At 34.2% G+C, this 20,241-nt stretch overlaps 1 long non-coding RNA gene across 1 annotated transcript in view; it reads right to left on the bottom strand.

Annotated features, from left to right (window-relative positions):
* The window catches only part of LOC136290140 (uncharacterized), a 33,582-nt gene extending 14,434 nt beyond the window's left edge, over positions 1-19,148 (bottom strand). The window contains exons 1-2 of the long non-coding RNA XR_010720994.1: positions 19,127-19,148; positions 461-570 (exon numbers count right to left, since the gene is read on the bottom strand). This is a non-coding gene — a long non-coding RNA (uncharacterized lncRNA). The remainder of the gene's footprint in view (positions 1-460; positions 571-19,126) is intronic.
* Positions 19,149-20,241: the final 1,093 nt, after the last annotated feature.

Here is a 20,241-nt window from a genome sequence, read left to right as displayed (position 1 = left end):
GTTCATCATTCTTTATGAGTCCTTTTCTCAGCAGTTACCTACTATTGCTGCTACAATCTATATAACTAAAGAGACTATGATGACACAGCTGCTGTAGAAAAAAGTGGCTGCAGTGATTATGTTAATGAGATCACAAATTTCTTGCATAAATATACCTTAAAACTGTTGCACTGCTTTGTGTGTCACTAGCTGGTTTGGTGAAATATCTTCAACAAAATATAAAAATGTTGTTAACCTAGTTGTTATTTATTTGTGTTTCAGTAGCACCTACAAGCCACATTAAACTGAGGCCTTTGACAAAAAGATCCTGGTTCCCTATTAAAACCTGTATAAGCAGACAAGAGGACTTTATTCCCTCCCTCTATGTGCTCTTCTACCCCTCTACCCCACTGTTATAAAACCCCAGCTGGAATACTGATTCCAGCTGAGGTCCCCAGTCAAAAAAAAAATAAAAGTATACCTGTTAGAATGGGTTCAGAGGACAGCAAGAAAATTATCAGCAGGCTAGAGCACCTCTCCAGTGAAGAAAGGTTGAGAGAGTTGGCATTGTTCATCTTGGAGAAGAGAAAGCTGCATAGAGAGAATTTTGTGAGCTTTCAATATATAAAGGGAATTATAAAAGAGGATGAGAAAGACTTTTTACAAGGACCTATAGTGGTAGAGCACAGTACAATGGATTTGTTCTGAAGGAGATAGATTAAATATAAGGAAGACATTTTTTACCATAACAATGGTGATACACTGGAATAAATTGCCCAGAGAAGCTACTCCATCTTTGAAATTGTTTAATCTGAGGTCTGAGGATACTCTGAGCAACCTGGTCTAGTGGGAGGTGTCCCTGCTCATGACGGATGGGTTGGAAGTAAATGAACTTTAGGGTCCTTTTTAAACCAAAGAGTTTTATGATTCTATGATGCTATGAAAGAGAGATAAGAGACCACAAGGATATAGAGATATATTGATCTTCTGTACCTAAATACACCATTTAACAGACCATCAGTAAAACGTTGGAAGCCTCTTCACTCCTAAATTTATCATGTAACAGGGAAAAAATATTTGTTTCGACATTAACAAAAGGAAAGATTCATTTCAGGTATAACTCCTACTTTAATGAGTTGGCCACATAGAGACATGGTTGGCATGTTCCTGAGGTAGATCTTTTTTGATGACAAGAGTTTGTCAGGATTTTTGCCTCTGACCATAAATAGAAGCTCTATTTGGACAGCTGAATGCTAGGTGACATGATATGCATACCTGCCTTTTATCAAGAGAGTGTTAGGTTTTTTATAAGCTTATTTACCTGTTAGTGTTGTTAAATATTCACATTCAAAACACAGACTTAGCCTAAGTTCCTTGGAAGATGACAGCAGTTACAGAAACAGACTAAAAACTTATCAGTCTCATCTGTAGACAAGACTTCCAAATCTTTAGAACTTTTACAGCAATACTCCTTCCAAATTAGCACTCGAAAAAATGGGCAGGAAGCCAGGATACTTCAGCCATAGCCTGCCCTCAGCTAGAAATGTGAATTAGGTAGACAGCATTCATGGTGGGCCTTTTGCATATTTTGAATATGTACACTGTGAGAACATCAGAAACTTATAGAGCAAGTGTGACAAGCATGGATAACTGAAGACAACATCCATATCCAAAGATGAGCCCAAAAAGAGATGAAAATCTTTATTCTGGCAACTGCTGATTCTTGCACTTCTAAAAGCTTTTAGGCTCACATTATACAATGTACAAACACAAGCATGTGTACAGACATAATCTAGGGGGTACCATGATCAAAGAATGTCTTCTAATAGTGACTGTTTTCTTCGTGCTGCGTGCACTTGGACTTTGACTTTTAAATACTTCAATCTGCCTCTTAAGAGATATGATATTTTCATCATGTAATGCACTGCACAAAATTTGTGTAGCGGTTTGTAGCACTAGTTAAGTGAGGAAGATATATAGATAATACTCAGTCTCAAAGAAATTTATGCAAAAATTAGAAGAAAATTAACAACCTAGTGTGATCTCAAAGAGCTGAAAAATATTTTAGTAAAGAAAAGAAACCACCGTAAATGAACAGAATAAGCAAATAAAAAGATTTGGTTTATTTTTAAATTAGTTTTTTTTCAAGACTGAGGTTCTTCAGAAGTACTCTAGGTACTTCTAAATAAAGTAGTTTGAGTGTTGATGAGTATCTGGTCTTCATGGAGCTTTTCTAAAGTTATTTTACCCAATTTCTCATTGATCCCCATGGGAATACTACCACAGTATAAGTCAACACCCAAACTAAGTAGTTTAGAGCTAGGCCAAGATATTCTTTTTTACTCTGTACTGGTCTGTGATGACATCTTTCCTTATGTATTTAATAATTAATTTCTTGGCTACCTTCAGCATTTCAACCATTAGTGAGACCCCTGGAACTAACTATATGTTAGTATCTCCATCCATGCTGCACTCTTTCGAGTTTACCTCAAAATGTTTCAAAAGTGAATTATGCTGAATTGTTTTCAAGCTCCTTTTAGACACAGCTTCTTCAGTCTGAAGGATTCTTAGCTCTGATTTTACACTGTGTGAGAGTACCTATACAGCCTGCTTGAATAAGCTTTTCCATTGTATTTTGGGAATGAAGTCATATTTTTCTGTTAAGTTATGTGTCCTGTTGGAAATACAAGTTGAATGACAACTTGTTGAAATACAAGTAGAATCTCCCACTGGTGAAAAAACAACTCCACAGTCCTTCAGGACTTAACTGAACATGAAGTCCTCACAAGATACTAACCTTTCACCCAACTGCTCATTTGGTTTTAGATTATGCAACCCTTGCAGTGAATTCACATGCACAATTCCAAGGTACTCCTATAATGTGAATTGAAAATTGTGCAGTTGAGATGCAAATATATTCTCATAAAATTACACCATTTACTTCTGGAAGCATCTAAAATATAGAAATATAACAAAATATTTAATAGTGGCATATTATTATTATTCACTGACTTCAGTAGGTCTGGCTGTGTGAGGCCAGAAAGAAAGGCAGACAGGCTGAAACATAAGTTCTTCAAGTAAAACAATAGTTTGCTTCTTTTACATAAGCCTATTTCCTTGCAACTTACTGGAAATTATATGCTCTCTAGTTATGACAGCAGCAGAGCAGACTTTGCAGTGGCAAGTCAATGTGATTTATGAATTTGATGGTGTTGCAGTTGGCTGGTTCATATTTTCCACAAGTTGTCTTAATAGCCCAGATTGGTCATTAAAAGTCAAAAATTGCAATAAAAAGTGGTAGAGAAGTCTTATCTTAATGTGGAAATAAACTGATACGTCCTGCAGGTTAAACCATTAAATATTTGGATTGCCTCTAAAAAGAAAATAGTTTTTTTTGGTTTGGGTTTATATCTCTGAAAATTCCATTTAAAAAACTCCGAATAAACAAACATGGAAAGCCCCATGATTTCTTTAGTGAATCCTATTGTGCTATGGACCACAGATCCTATGCTCCTGCTGGATGTAGTGGGTTGAAATTGACTGGATGCCAGGTGCTCACCAAAGCCTCTCTATCACTCCTTTCCACAGCTGGACAGGGGAGACAAAATCTAGCAAAAGACTCATTGGTCAAGATAAGGACATGGAGGTCATTCACCTGTTACTGTTGTGGGCACCTCTCACAGGAGACCTTCCTCCATGGACTTCCCCAGTGTAGGCCCCTTTCTCTGGCTCCAGTTCCCCATGAACAGCTTCAGTGTGGGTCTCCTGCAGACTCACAAGTCCTGCCAGAAAACATGTTCACTGTGGTCTACTCCCTCCATGCATCCACAGGTTCTGCAGGAGCCTGCTCCTGTGTGAGATGTCCTACAGGCTGCAGGTGGATCTCTGCTCCGCTGGGGACCTCCATGGGCTGCATGTGAATATCTGGTCCATCATGGATCTCCACAGGCTGCAGAGGGATAGCCTGCCTCACCATGGTTTTCATCACAGACTGCAGCATCTGGAGAACTTCCTCTTCCATCCTAATACTTGGCATTCGTATTTTTATTATTTTAGCTAGAGAGACGTGTTTCTTTCAAAATATTTTTTTCATATTTCCACTGACATTTTATCTTGTTAAAGTTTCTAACAAGATCTGTTCAACAAAACATTCAGAGAACGTTTTGGGAATCTGGACAGAACTTGTTGCTGTTGTGCCTGAAATAGCCAAAGTTCTGATGCAATGCAAGGTGACATAAAAAAACTGCCAGAGCAGAATTCCTCTCTAAGGAAAGCTCACTGATTAAGCATCTGAATCGTCTGTTTTATTATATCTGTCTAAACATAATTCAGGAAACACTAACTGCTGTTAGTGTTTGCTATATTTAATATTTTAATATTTTAATATATTTAAAATTTTAATTCCTGTTAATTATAATCAATAGCTAATTTCCAAACTTCTCTTTTTTTTCCAGAATTGTTTGAACTGTCTGAAGTAAGTTCATTTGTACAATCTCCTGAAAACAGTCTGCTTCTTTCAGTTCAAGTCAAAATCTTTTTTCTGGCTGGATTCCATTGGAACACCAGATAAGAAACAAGATTATTGTGTACTTTCACTAAAGGAATGTAGTTTATGTTTGCTCTTCTTTTGACAGAGGACAAGAAAGTCACTTTATCACAAAGATTTTGACTTCAGTAGACCCTAACTCACTTTGATATGAAATTCTCTTCTATTTATGCAATTTATAGTACTGGTGTTTTTCTGACCAAAGCAGAGTTAGGAACAATAATTCAGCAGGCTACAGCTATAATTTCTATTTTTAACTATGTATAAAATTCCATCTTTCATATTTTACATTTTAAAATGAGTGGATTGGTAAATTTTTGCACATTAGACAATTAAACATTAGTTTGATACATTTAAAGCTGCCAGCCAACTTGCCCTGCTTTGGAATATCAGTCTCAATTGCTTAAAACTAGAGTTTGGAGTAGTTCCTTCTCTTTACTCAGACTTGCCAATGCCTTCTTTTTTTGTCTACATTCATGTACAGAATTCATGTTTTACTGTACAAACATCCTGTTTGTATTTTAGGCACTCTTACTGAGATACGCGTATACTCATCTACAATTTATAGGCACAAATCAATGAAGAATATGAGATTATTGAAGCATACTTTCTATGCATATATTTAGAGGTATTGAATGCAACACCTCATCTTAAAAAACAGCATTTTAAAATAAGTTTCTGCTTGCATTTCCTTACTTCCTTTCTGCTACTTAAATTTGATTTGTAGGCCCTGAAGATGCTATTCTACAATTTCAAAATCACTATGGGTTTAGACATTCCCACGGGAGAGCTCAAGGTCTTTCCCAGTCTTTCCTCCCTCCTACTAGCTCACTCCTGAGCTATATGAGATTTTATTTAGAGGAAACTGAAATAAACAGATTCTGTCATTAAGGAACATAAAATTCCTATTTTGTCCAATTTATAAAGACAGCTGAATTTAAGAAAGCTAAAGTTCCAAAGCAATAACTTTACATCTAGACTACAATCTAGACTATTAATTAATATGATTAGAATTTTTTTTAGCTGAGACTCTTTCCCTCCCTATTAAATAATTGAACATTCAATGGGATTGAGAAAGAGGAGAAACTGCAAACCTGTTTGTATAGCTTGTTGTTTGGTGTTCTCCTTTGGGATACAGAAAAGTCAGGTTACAAGTTTCTGCTTCAAAATCTGGTTTAATTATTTATACAAAGAGAAATAGGTTCAATTGTATACCGAGAGGAGTTCGCACTAGGATATCCAATATCTTGATGATTAGGATACTCCCATGGGATACTGGAAACCTCTCTTTCCATTCCTATGCCAGTGAATATTTAATAATTTATACACAATAAAATTGTTTCAAGACAAGCTCACAAAAGATGAGCCAGTACTGCAAAGATTAGAATACTTATTTGCAATTAAAACAGACTTGATTTCAACCGTCTCGTCAAATCAGAGCCCCAAATCAGCGAGGAAAAATGCTTAGAAACAGATACTCTCTCCTAATGCTTTGAACTCTGGACTGCAGAGTAAAATAAAAAGTTTTTTTGTGGAGCAGAGGATTTACGAGACAGATGAACTAGAACTGGATATTTTTTTCCTGAAGAGGATATTTTATTGTGAATATATAATACCAAGTGTTCTTGATACCTGTCTTAAAATGCTCCCATACCTTGGCAGTCTCATTTTGTGAACAGCTTTTAGCTTTTTGTGAATCTTACTTGTAGACACCTTGTTTTCTATACTATGCATAAGAAGCTTGGCCTTTAAATTTGGGACCCAAGGTTATATCAGACTGTAGTGCATTAACATGTGCATCTAACCAAAAGGCTAGAAATTCTAAAATCCAAAACTAATCTACTTCATTTCTATGCACAGAGAAGAGAAAATATTAATTTGTTTCCAAACTGCTTGTACATCTACATCACAGAAGAAACTAGGCTTCTTCAAAATGTGTAGCAGCACAGACGAATTCCAGTTGGCTTCCAAAAGAGCATTTTACTTAAATCTATCTTGATATGGAAATGTTTAGCAACTAAAATTTCTTAAAAGATTGTATAAAGTAGAAATAACTTATAGAAAAACTATGCTTTCTCTGACCTATTATGGCTGCCTTAATCCTTATAGCCTTTATAATGTGGATTTCTTTATATATTATTTGCATATTTTTATATGCATCTACACCTATTCATTAGCATATAAGGTGAATTAAAGCACCAATAACCTTGTTAAACACTGGAAAACAAACAAACAAACAAAAAACCCTTTCTTCTTGACTAAAGGTGAAATACATTTCTTTCTCTAGAAAATATTATCTTCTGAGTATCAAATTCATAGTATTCATGAGTCAACAAGAGTCAGGTAATTGTATAGTCCATAAATATGCTTATTCTCCTTGAATATTTACATGAATTAAATATATGTAAAGTCTATAACTTTTTTTTTATTATCTACATGAAGCTATTCAATAAGCACTCAGAGAAAAACAGGAAAATGGAAACTTTGAGCACTATCAGTGTGAAAAAATGACTACAATTTCATAACGATGACCTTGGATTTTACTTCACATTACTGTTACAGAAAAAAATGGAATTGCACAGCAAACTATTATTCAAAATTATCACTATCAATATCATTGTAAATAATAAAAGGAATAATAAATATAAAATGTTCATCCTTTTTTTTTTTTTTATTTCTACTAGGTGTATAGTTCTAAAGAGAAACTGTGCAGAAGAAACTAATTTTAATACCTCCCCTGAGCAATGAAATTATTCACTCAACAACACTAAAATTTGAAATTTATCACCATGAAACAAAATGTATAATCCACACTGTGAAGGGAAATAATTGTAGTAGTAATAATAGTAATAATAGTAATAAAGTTGCCATCCATAAAATGTATTTTCCACTTACAACCACCAAAAAAAACCTGTAACACTCACTTATGGAGAAAAAAAGGTGCTTTAATTTAACATATTTTTTCCCTTTTACATACTTATTGTGTTATGTCATAGAAGCATATAGCTCATTTTCTTTCCAATTGGTCTGTCACACCATTTTCAAACTGCATGTATATCTCAGGCTTAGATCAGCATAAGGGTAAAGAATTAAACTGGAGTACACAAATAACTAAAGGTGGATCTGATCCCAGTGCTGACTATTATCACAATAATTTTCAAAGGCTGTGTCAGAACATATTTAGAGTGCTCTCATTTAAAGCTCCTGCGGTGTGACCTCCTCCCCACCCAGGAGCTATTCATTTTATTGTTACTTGCCAGGCAAACAGTAATTGAAGTACCTAAAACACTTGTTTATACATCTGACCGATATGGTGTCCATAACAGCCATAGGGTTGTCTGAACTGAACATATTCAGTGTGAAACTGCCTAGAACTAATTGATGAAGATGAGGGTAAATATTGGCATATTATGGCATTTTATTAGAAGATCCAGGAAGCCATGTCTATTGCTTTCTGCATTCTTAGGGATGTGAAAAAATCCCCTGAAAATATGTCAATGTTTCTTTTAAACTTTTAAATTGAGCTTGAATAAAGGTAATATATGGTCAGTAATTCATACTACCCTTACAAAACCCCTTAACCTTATAAAAACTTGATGGGAGGTTTATATCAAGTAATTGTTAACTATATAAAACCCCAATGTACTCAGCATTAGTCAAATAAATCACTTTTTACCACCCTTCAGAACTTCACAAACAGAACTACTAGGGCAAGGTCTTAGTGAAGTCTTTTGTACAACTCAAGACTAATGTCAATTATTACTTTATGGGGAAGAAGATGTTTAAAAAGTGATTTCTGCCTTTTAAAAGAGAGACTATACTAGATCAAAAATTTCAGATACCAAATACCGTAGTTTCAAATTATAAATTGCCACAAACATTGACCTTCCTTTACTCTTTCTCCCTGCTTTGATCCACTCCCGCATCATTCTTCAATGACAAAATTCTTTTTAATATGTTTATACCTACTTGGGCACCTGTCTCCATGAAAGTTTTGAAACTGTCTTAGATATGAGAGCTTATTGTACCTGAAAGATTCCCTCCAGAGTTCCTCAGTAAAGCTGTGGTTATGGCTTACTTTGGTTGGGGAGTACTATTAAACACCTGTTGAAAGATAAGAATAGCCAGGTGTCTTTCTTGGTAAAAGCAGGTTAAAAAGTCCTTATGCTCAGGTTAGTTGTGCTGAGTGTTGTCTCTGCAATCCTATCAGGCAGCATAGACAAGTAAAGACTAAGACCTTATGACAAACCTGGAAACATACACAGAACTTTTCAATCAAAAATATAAAAATCAAAAATATTGATTTTTTTTCTTATGACAGAATATTCTAGGTTGAATATTTTGGCATTGGGAGGGTAGCTAATATGGGATTCCATTTATCTGAAGCACAGTTTGGAAAATGAGCATCACTTGGAAATAAGAGCATCCTTCTCTGTTTGTGGCTAATGATGTAAAGCATGGGAAAAAATCAGTCCCGTATTTTCCCAGGTTAAGGAAAGGGCAGATCTTCATCAAGAAAAACTTGCTTAACTCTGTGGTTTGGCAGAGACAGGTTACTAATAGTGTTTAACAATCTTTATTGTGTTAATTCTTTAAACTGTCCAATAGAAAATGTGCTTATCATCTTGAAGTAAAGTATATGGGAAGCTACTATTCAATAAGAATTGATGTCCAATGCACAGTTCAAAGAGCAGTTTGAACTTGAGTTTGAGATTTTGATTTTTTACTTGGGAGAACTTTTTTCCATCAGTAAATTGGTGAAGTCATTAATTTAAAAAGAAAATGAGAGGGGAAAATGGGAATTAAACAAAGAAGGCTCTGGTCTAAAAGGTAAGATTAAAAAAAAAAAACAAAAACCAACAACCCCCCCCCCCAAAAAAAAAAAAAAAAAAAAAAACCCCAACTTTTAGAGAATTTAGCAAAACTGTTTCCTGTTTTAAATCTTTTCTAAATTATTTCCCTAAATAACTCCTCTAAAAATTTGCAGAAATTGCACAGCTTTGCACTCACACTATGTGTTGTGGTGTATTTTGGGTTTTGCCAAGTTATGCATGCTTTTGTTCCTTGTTTTAAAATGGTTTGTCCCTGTAACCCCATGATACCCCCTTTGGTCTTTCCCAAGTTAGAGTCCTGACCAACACTCTGCAACCCCACCCTGAAGCCTGGAAAATTCTAGAGAAGATGTCGTGTGATTTGGCAGGTTCTCAGTTTTTCCACTCTCCTTTTTATGTATCTAATTGTTCTCCTGGTTTTCCTTTTGTTCTGGGTCACTCCCCCCGCTTCCAGATTAGTTCCAACCTGTGCCCTTCCCTTGTCCTCACCCCGGTAATTAAGGTGAGAACAGAGGGGGAAAGGGGGTTTTTGAGGGTTCCCGGCTCTGGTGAATAAAATCCTGTTCAAACCCACAAGAGTCCGCTCTTCATTCCTCGCCGTTGCCACACTTCTGCCCAAGGCAAAGACCCACTGGATCAGAAGGTATCTTAGCCTGCTGAACTGTATCTTTAATGTGAGCTGGGTGCAAGAGCTGGCCAGAGAATGGGACGTGAGTTCCCCGAAGAGAGCACCGAACCACCACAACTATGATATATGCACAGAGACTGAAAGTTACAAAAATATTGCAATGAAGAATCTCCAGCTTTATGATTCATTTTATTATGAAATTACACAGGAAGTTGAAATGGACAGGAGGAATACAAAACTTAGTGGCTTTTAGCTTCAATGAATTATTTCTAGGTTGTGCTATGAAAGTTAAGGAGACATCTTTTTTCCAAGAAAGCCTACATGAAGACATGTTGAAAGATGTTTTCAATTGAAATTTCAGAAAGATTCTGAAATTGTTATCATCATATGAACGTTTAACTGTTTCTATTGTTCAGTCTCTCTATTTAGAGATCAGTATACAAAATATCCTTCCTTGTTTCTGGCGAGAAACATGATCATTGCAGCTGCTACAACCCTTTATGTTATCCTAGCAATCTTAGCTGGTTTCCCTCACTATGCTTCAAAAGACCAAATGTTGAACCCATGTAAACATTGCAGATTGAAAAGGGAATGCCAACCACAGTTTTGTAAGTGCTTGACAGTTATTTTTTTTCACAAGAGCATCATGTATTTTGAAATAGTAGAAGTTGGGCATTTTTTTAAGTGTGAGGGTAATTATTTGTAAATAAGACCGGCAGAGTTCACCCAAAAGATCTCCTGAGACAGCTTTGCAAATGAGACATGATCATAATGCATCTACCTTGCAGATGGCTACAGTGTGAAGTGCTAAACAAATGTCTAACAAGGTTAGGACTAGACTGTGTTTCACACAGCATTTTATATTGCTGAATACATGTACTGTAAGCCACCAACTTAAAACTCCCTATAGAATCAGTGAAGACAAAGAGAACAGGTAATACCATCTACTTTGTGCATTTAATTTAGAGTATAAACTACCTTGTAAATCTTCTTTGCTCTCCAGCAACCATAGAGGAAGTTGCAACAACTGGATTAGATGGGATTCTCAGTATTCAGCAGATAAAGTTGTTTCATGATCCCTATCACAGAGTTTTTACATTTTTCTTTAATGCAGTAGCCAAAATGTAGTACTAGTTTGGCCATTTGTGTATTTATATTTGCTAACTGAATATTGAATGGAAAATTGTTTAGCACTTAGGATGAAATGAGAATGAAACTATGCATTTGTGTTTAATTTGATACTTCATCTCATGTGTCAGTAATATTTTGTTTTAATGATATTATATAGCTCTATATAAGATAGATTTCTGTGACCTATTTTCTTGTCCCAAGCATTTAAGAATCAGTGTGAAGAAGGATAGCAGACTACAAAAATACATTTTCGTAAGTGTGTTTTCTGTGTCAAATGAAGGCTTTTGGCGTGTCTCATGTGTCCAGTATAAGTGTTATTTCTCAGTGTGAGAACTGAATCAAAATCAGCAGGAAACAGAAAAATTGCAATAGGAAACACTGTCAGGAACAAAGGAAACCAATAACAATTGAGCAGTAGCTAATGAAAATGGATGGAAAAAAGGAGAAGGAAGAATTGACAAAAGAAGATTGCTCATACTAAGGATAAATAATGAAGTAGCACTGTTTCTCTTCATTTGGCTACCTATCTTAAAGGATAAACCCCCAATGCTGACACTGTAAAGAAAGAGAAAATATGAACCCTTTCTAAACCTGCTCTGTATTCAACATCGCCTCCTGTTGTGGAATCTTCTACCATCTCTCTTCTTTTTCCATGTTAAAAGTAAATTTTTACGTATGTGTTACAGACACCTCCTTAAAGAAAACTCAAAAGAAACCCCAAAAAACCAAACCTGAAACTAAATAACTAAGCAACCAGAAAGATTTTCTGTGTTTGTTTAGTATTTTGCAGTTAAAAAAAAAAAAAAGTCAGGTAAGCTCAGGAATAATTTTGTAAATTTCCTTTTATCGATTCCATTTTAAAATTTCTCACTTCTCTTAACTTTCTAAACTTCGTAATTATTATAGTAAAGAAAAAATACATTTTCTCTGTCTTCTAAATATATTCTAAGTATATTCTTCCAAACATCTCATTTAGCAATTTTTCTGTTACATTGGGTGCCAAGATCCACAGAAAAATCTGCAATTTTGCTTTTCCGTGGTTTATAATTTTATGGCTGCCAAAGATCAGTAGAAAAGGCAAACAACTAAATCACATACTTTTATAAACTACCAGCTGCTATAGAATTACTCTAGTACCTTTTTGTTATTGCTGTGCTCTTACTCTTCTTTCCAGATTTTTTGACAATCTGTGACGAAAAAAAATTAGACAGAAACAACATTTGAAATATATCACCTGTTCCTCAAATATATTTAAGGAGAAAAAGTGCACTGTGAACTAGTGTTCCTGGAGAAACAGGGCATCTTCCTTTAATTACTGTAAAAATATAATCATTCTTGAAATGATAGGAAAATGCCACTACGTAGGATTTATGATCCATATCTAAAGACCTGCTAGACAAATCTCAGTGGTTTATGCTAGTTGAAAAAAAAGGACCAAAAAGTGGATTAATCACGACTTTTTCTCTGAAAAACTTGAGGGTCTTGTCTCTTGTGCTGGTTTTTGGCAGGGATAGGGTTAATTCTCTTCATAGTAGCTACTGTGGTCTACCAGGGGAAATGAAGTGAATGTCTGGGTGTTTCTTAGTTGTCAGCTGGGGTTAAACCATTACATCCTTGACAACTCAAAAATCGGTCAAGTTTGTCAACTGCCTGTTTTTGAGACCGTAATAATCACCACAAAATGCTTCTGCTTAAATACAGGAAAGATCTCTATCCCCAGTGGAAATCTGAAATCACAAAAGAAGTTATTTTTTAAATACTGGGAATAAGCTATCAGTTATTATCAAATCTTGTTTAGAATCAGTTTTAAAAAGTAAAAATAAGCACCTTTTAAAATGACTATTCTTGAGGTATGATTCATATCACCTAGACTTTGCTGTTAAATTCACACAGTTTTTTTGTTCCTAATGCCACAATGTAGGTAATTCCAGTCCCTTAAGAAGCAACCTTCAAAAGATCATTCATCCTACCAAAGACACGTAGGTTAGGAAAGTATGAATCAAGATCTAGAAGTACCTGTATTGCTTTGTCTACTGTGGAAGGAAGACAAATAATCAGCTGACTCAACAATGCAATGGCTGAAGAAGTGACATGAGTGCTCTTTCAAGTGGCTGTTCTACCTTCCCATGAGAATCAGAATTTGAAGTGTCTAATATTGTAGACGATATACGCATACATGGAGCAACCCTTGGAAATTCATCTGTCTTGATTTTAAATCCACTCTGGATGGATCATTAGTTAATTTAAATTTAATCTATCATTTATGTTGATGCTTGTAGCTACTGACTTTTCAATACATAGATTTCTTCTTTCTCAGATTTAAAAATGTTTGTCCTGATCATTCATGTACAGTACTCAATGATGCATTTTTGTCCTAGATTTAGGCTTCCAGGTTTAGGGTTTCATTTATCTGCTTATGACTTCTATTACATTGTATGGTAACTGCTGCTGTTTTTTAAAATAGTAATCATTTAAATCACCTTACCTAGTATTATTTGAAGAAGATAATACTATTAATATGGCAAGTGATAGTTTGCTAGCAGTAATTGAATGAAAACTGATTTCTTACTTTATTTCTGAAAGATAAGCCTAAGTTTTTATTTATGATGATAAATCAAAGCATTTCAAGAAATCCATAAAAAGATTGTACTGTAAAAACTTCATAAAAACCAGCAGAAATAGTGTGCAGTTTTCCTAAGTCAATAAAATATTTTTCTGGTTCTATTCTGATCTACTGTATCAAGACAATAAAATCTCACACAGAATTCCCTCATTCAACCACTATCTTCTGCTTAGCTTTAGGGCATAGCTTTATGACATCCAACTCCGATTTAATGCAGTCTGACTTACAACAAAAGAAAACAAAACAAATCCCCAAAGATACTTAACTTTAGAGTGAACTTTATGGATAAAATCATTAATTCAGTGGAATGAACTGGACTTTTGCCACTGATGCCTTTCAGATTAGTATATCTACAGAGAAGATTTTGACATGCATAAAACCATGTTCCAAGTCTGGGAATCAAATGATGAAACTTTTATGGTGGAATCAAATTGGTTCAAAGAGCTTCTTTCTACTTCCTTTCAATTTATATACCAAAGACATACTGATAATTCTTCTGTAGTACCCTCATAATCACTGAAATTTTGTTATATCATGAAAATTAATAGTGGCTTTTTAAACTCTGCAGAACATCAGCTTTTCCTAAATTTCACAAGAATTTACTATACTAGCTGACTTATACAGGGCTGTGTTTTCAACTTCTAATGAAACATACTCAGTATTTTTAAGCTGGAAGCTTTGAGACAGATTTTTTTCCTTTACCTTTCCTGTGCTTCATTTAGTGAATATTGATTTTCCACTACGGAGTTTCTAATGAACTGGAAGACAACCTATCTTCCTTTATTTACTTTCCTCTTCTATATAGTAAGTTAGCATTCTCAAATTACATGTAGATATATGTGTAGTACAAAATATTTTAATTGGATTCAGAAAGCTTTGGACACCCTTTTTAGCTACAAAGAAAAAAAATACAGTAACCCTTTTTCTTTTACAGAATTATTCTAATCCTATATTAATTGTTAAATTGGAATGTTCTTGCCTTCCATCCTATTTCCTTTACAATAAATCCTTTAGGATTTAGCCTTTTTATTCCGTACACCAGCCAGCACTGAGAATATCTTTGTACTGTAACACAAACAGTTCTGTAGTGCAGACATATGAGATTATATTGCTAACTCAGATATTATTAGCAAAGCATCATAAGCAGTCTAGATCTCAGTGAGGCATAACCAATCAGACAAGCTACACAAGAAATGCTGAATCCTGAGCTGTCACAAAACATAGAGAGATGTATCCCAGATCACTATTTTAGCTCTTGCTTTATATATTTACTTCAAACAAGCAACATGGCAAGGGCAAATGGGTATAAAGAGATAGCAAGAAAGCAAAGCTGCTTACTGGTATAGGATCTGTATGAAAACATTCTGTTGTATTACAGAATCTCAATAGTATTTTCAGAAGTCAACGCTGTCAAGATAAACAAATTTTGTTTATTATTTAATGTGAAGAAAATGCTGAAATTTCCAGAAAATGGAAATTCCAAAACAAATTAAGGTCAAGTTCTTAATGTATTCAAAATTTTATGTATTCACTGGCAGAACATAATCCTAGCCTGAGAATATGGACTGACATTGCTACCTAGATTATTCTAATGGTGAATAAAATCAAAACACTAATAAATCTTAAATGGAGCAAAAAAGTTTCAAGCAGTAATGCAAAACATGTTTAAGAATAATCTGTAATTTAATTTTAATAAACTTCAGTATATTATTTGTCTCAAACAAAACAAAAAAAGTGGAGATTGCAAAGCTAATTGTATTTCTGTATTTTTTTGTTTCAATGCAAAAGAGAGAGAGAAACTTCAAAGTAGAAGAAAGATTCCTGGGGACAAGCCCCAAAGCAATGAAAAATATATCACCAAAGAAAATCAGAGCCCTGGAGAGAAGTAGTGCTGTGTTTGTTTCATATGTACTTCAGCAGTCAGAACAATACCTGATAGAGAATTTCAGTGTAGGAGATCTTCATAAAATTGACACACAAAATTGTAAATTTTAAATAGAAATAGTGGATGAGAAGCCCTGAATTTTGAAACAAAGGAAATAGATTTCTTTAAGCTTTAGTTTTGGGTTTGTTTTTTGGGGGGTGGTTTTTTTGGTGGTTTTTTTTTGGTTTGGTTTGGGTTTTTTTGTTGGGTTTTTTTTTTTTTTTTTTTTTTGGTTGGTTGGTTGGTTGATTTTTTTCCTATTTTTCTCTGCTTTGGACAGTAACAGGAATATGAGAAACTAATATTTGAATATCTTGTACATCTTTGCTGCTATTAACTACTCACTTCAAGAAAACAAGTGATCATGTTTACCTTACGTGTTTATCTCAAAAAGCATGTATCCAGCAATTTCAGAAAATGGCTACTTGAACTGATGTGTTTCTACACTGAAAGCACAATTTGTTTTTAGACAAACAGGAGATTCCAATTATTGCCCGTGTGCAATCAGTGCTGTGCAAATACAGAAGGAGAACCTTTTAGCACCTTCAGTACTTAAAATATCACCAATGTTGTGCAGTTCAAACACTTCCAGATTTAGGCACTTTTTAAGGCAGTAGACATTGTCAAGATTACAAGATTAGCACTAGGTCCCTGAGGTCCCTCTGCTTCTAATACTTGAAGAGTTAATTACTAAATTTCCCAAGGAAACAGGTTAAGATATTTAATTTGAATTTTAACTTTCAACTGATGCATGTAGTTTAGCTTACAGGTTTTCTACTTAATTAAAAATCATCAGTATATAATTTTCATTATGTTCTACTGAGATTTATTCATCAAAGCTTCAATCAGTCATTTAAAAGTGAAGAGATTAGACAAAAATTCCAGCCTGCAATACATTTAGTGCCAGGAATTCAAAGTATGACATTACTGGATCCAACAATAACTTTACAAGGTTAAAACTCATGAATCCCACCCATAGCAGAGATCCCATGTCCATCAGAATTTGCACATGGTAATAATGTGGATAAGAATATCTAGTTATAACATTTTGAAAAGAAAAACTTATGGAAGTTCCCTTCATATAATTCATCAAAACACCTCAAATGTGTCATATGAAGAATAAATTCTTCAGAAAAATCACATATTTAACGTTAGTCTTCATATTAGTAATGCAAAGCTTAAAACAACATGAAATTGCTTATACCATGAGATGAATAGCTAAGATACTTAGATGAACAACTCCTCTACACATGTATCCGTAAATTCAGTTCCCACTGGGCTGTTCAGAAAATAATTAATTGGAATTGACATAAAATAAATTAAAAACAATGTTTTGTGTGTCCATTTTCCAATTAAGAAAACAAGCACTCTTCAAACTTCCTTTTTTTTGGTTTGAAAATTATCTGAAATCCTTTGCCATAATCTTCTGTGATCTTAGTGATGGATGAAAAGGTATCAAAGATAAAAACAAGCAGAAAGAAACAGGTTTGGAAGTCTCCCAATGGTGTTTTCATACCAGCATCCATGGGTTTTTTCCACAAAATGAATGAGAGCTGCTTGCAGTATTTCTAAAAGTTTTGCCAGAACAGAGTATAAATGTGCTTATGTTACAGTCAGGCAGACAAGAGGTGAGGTATAAAGAAAAACCATATGTTTTCTAGGACAGCATGATTTATTGACTTCTAGAAAAAAAAAGAAAAAATAAGAAAAGGGCGAAGCAAAAAAATAACAAAAACTCAGAATCTTGTACAAATGTTCTTGTTCTGTGTTGATATAAGAAACTATTGACTGTCTTGCTATGAAGATTTCCTGTTTGTTTGGGTGAATAATCTGAAATAAATAGTCACTAGGCTAACCATGAATAGTTGATTGGATTTTTTAAAAATTAAATACAAAGTTACACATTTTTCATAAGTTATTTAAAAATTTATCGACACCACATCCATCTGGGAAATGTCTCTGAAATGAGGACAAATTATTTGACTCTGTTCTCTTCTTTCTTAACATTTTGTTTTGTGAAAAAATAAACATCACTCTCACATAGTATCACAGACTACACAAACAGCCTACCTTGTTCCTCTTCCATTATAACATCACATACAGTGTACTCTACTATTTTGATATTCAGAATTTTGATTCTAAAAACAATTTCCAACAGTTTTAAGTTCATTCTCTGAACATTATCCAGCAAATAAATAATTGGAAAATTTGTAACCAGAAACACAAAGCAGTTTAAAAATAGCATAATGAAATTTATAAAATAATATAAATTAAAATTTGATTTTTTAAAGTATGCTATTGCTTTGTTATATTGTGTGCACAATTCATTTTGAGAACTACGCAGCAGTTATAAGTCAACAATTATTAGCTTTTCTGTTTTTCAGTTGTTTCATTGTAAATTTTAGAGACTTTCTTGTGAAGAAAAAACAGTCTGTTTAATTTTGACATATATGGTTCTTTTTATAATACTCAGAAACTTCAACTACTAGTAACTAACACAAAAAATATTAAAATATTATTCTTCTACACAGTAATGAGACCATTTCATTGAAAAGAATATTAGTGGTTTGATTTTTTTGCCTGTTTTGGGGACAAATTTAGAATTTGTTGTTAGTTTTCTAGTTAAAATTTACTGAATAGGATCCAATGCAAAATGTTTTCAAACACTGAGGCATGAAATTATTTGTATTTGACAATATGGAAACAGGTGCAAGAAAAAAGGAAGTGGATATACATAATATTCTCACAGGCTGCTAAGACTATTGGATGAAATATCCTCCATAAAGCAATAAGAAAACATTCTTTCATTCAGGATCCTAGTTGTTCTATTATTCCCAAAGAAACTTTGTTAGGTCAGATGCCTTCAGCAATAACCATTGCCTGTTTCAGTGTCAGCAAAGGCTGTGCAATTCCTGTGGACATAAAGGCTTTACAGTATCGTAGTTAACAAGGAAAGGTTAACCACAAGGTTTTAACAAGTTTGCTTTCTACCATTGTGTTTGCTGCTGTACATCATTGAATACCAAAGAGCTTTCTACCCAAGGCAATGCTGTCAGCTGATTTGGGATGGCAGACAAGTGACTTAAAGGGTAAAAAATATCACTCAACATGAGTGACCTATACACCAGAAATTTAAAATTTGTAAGACAAAAGTCTTTTACTTCACTAGGCTTTGGATTCACTGAAGGACACAATGTAGAGGCTATTGTGGGAAAAAGAAATAGATACGTGCTGCAAATAGCGACACTAAACACTAAAATATTTACATATTTTTTAACTGCAGTGATATGGCACCTGAAAAATATTCAGCCGTCTTTTCTCTTTATTGAACACATCTGTGAAATTTAAAGTATAAGTACTCAGTATTATTGCATATTTGCATTAAAAAATATTGCATAATTCTATATCAATTTATGCATATAATCAGTCTGGTTTAATCTTCATCTGTATTTTAATGTCTTACCTCATGAAGTGTCAGATGGAAGTCTGCATGCTACTGACATATTCAGTTCAATGATCATGTGAGTCCGCTTTAACAGCAAGGAATGCTAATAGAATTAATCATTAACAGCTTTTTAATAGGGTCAACTGCAACTATGGAATGGGAAGGAGAATATTAGTTTTTACTTAGGGGATATCACACTGCAATCAGCCACATATTAGAGCATTGGCAAGAGGCATTTGCAAAAGTGATTGAACAACAGAATTTTGCTGGAGTGTTCACAATTTCTTCTACACGGAGGATTTCTGACAATCCTTAGATCTTTTGACCCTTGACACTTCCCACTTAAAACTACAGTTTATAATAAGAATACTAAACATTTTTTCTTATCACTTTGCATTTTTGATTTCAGTTGAAGGTGTATTAGTTTAACCCTTGAGACTCAGTATCACAGTGCTGGCTTTCATACACAGGCACATACCTTTTAGGATATGCTCAGAGAATGGAAGGATTGTTTTAAAAGCATTTAAGACTTTGCATTTTTTCAGAGTTTAAATTTATATTCAAATTGATGAAAATGGGAAGCCATAAAAGAATGAAAGAAAAGTGATCATTCCAAAACTAAACTCAATTATTATTTTCACTTATTTTTCCTCTTTTTCCTTTCATCTTATGAGAAAAAATGCATTAGCAAACATCTCCCGTGTGTCCTTGGTTTTGTGGAAAAGTTACTATAAATAGATTGTACTTTGATGTTGTTCCTGAAGTTGAGTTCATTGATCATTCTACTGTCTTGCAGGAGAGCAGTGTCTGCAATGACTCTTTCAAAGGCTGTAACGAAGAGTACAGTGTCAGTGATGTGCCTTGGGATGTCCATAAGTGCAAAAGCTCAAATCTGCAAAAAGTTGTGGAAGGAAGGACCTGCTTGTACTGTAATAACACTTGGAGCACTCAGCACATGCCAAAGAGTACTCTGTATCTTGCTGGATTGTTCTAGTGGTCGGAAGATTAAATAGGGTAAAAAAAGCCATCATTTAGCACATACACTGTCTGCAACACTAAGTACTACCCAGTTGCTATTACATAGAGAATTTTGTTCTTTTTTTGTTTAAAGAATATATATATTATTTTGATTC

This window comes from Chamaea fasciata, unplaced genomic scaffold (assembly GCF_029207755.1).
Source record: "Chamaea fasciata isolate MVZ Bird 193981 ecotype frontalis unplaced genomic scaffold, bChaFas1.0.hap1 SCAF_5, whole genome shotgun sequence".
Lineage (NCBI taxonomy): Eukaryota > Metazoa > Chordata > Aves > Passeriformes > Sylviidae > Chamaea > Chamaea fasciata.
Note: the sequence above shows the minus strand (reverse complement) of the source record. Positions and strands in the feature narration are given on the sequence as shown.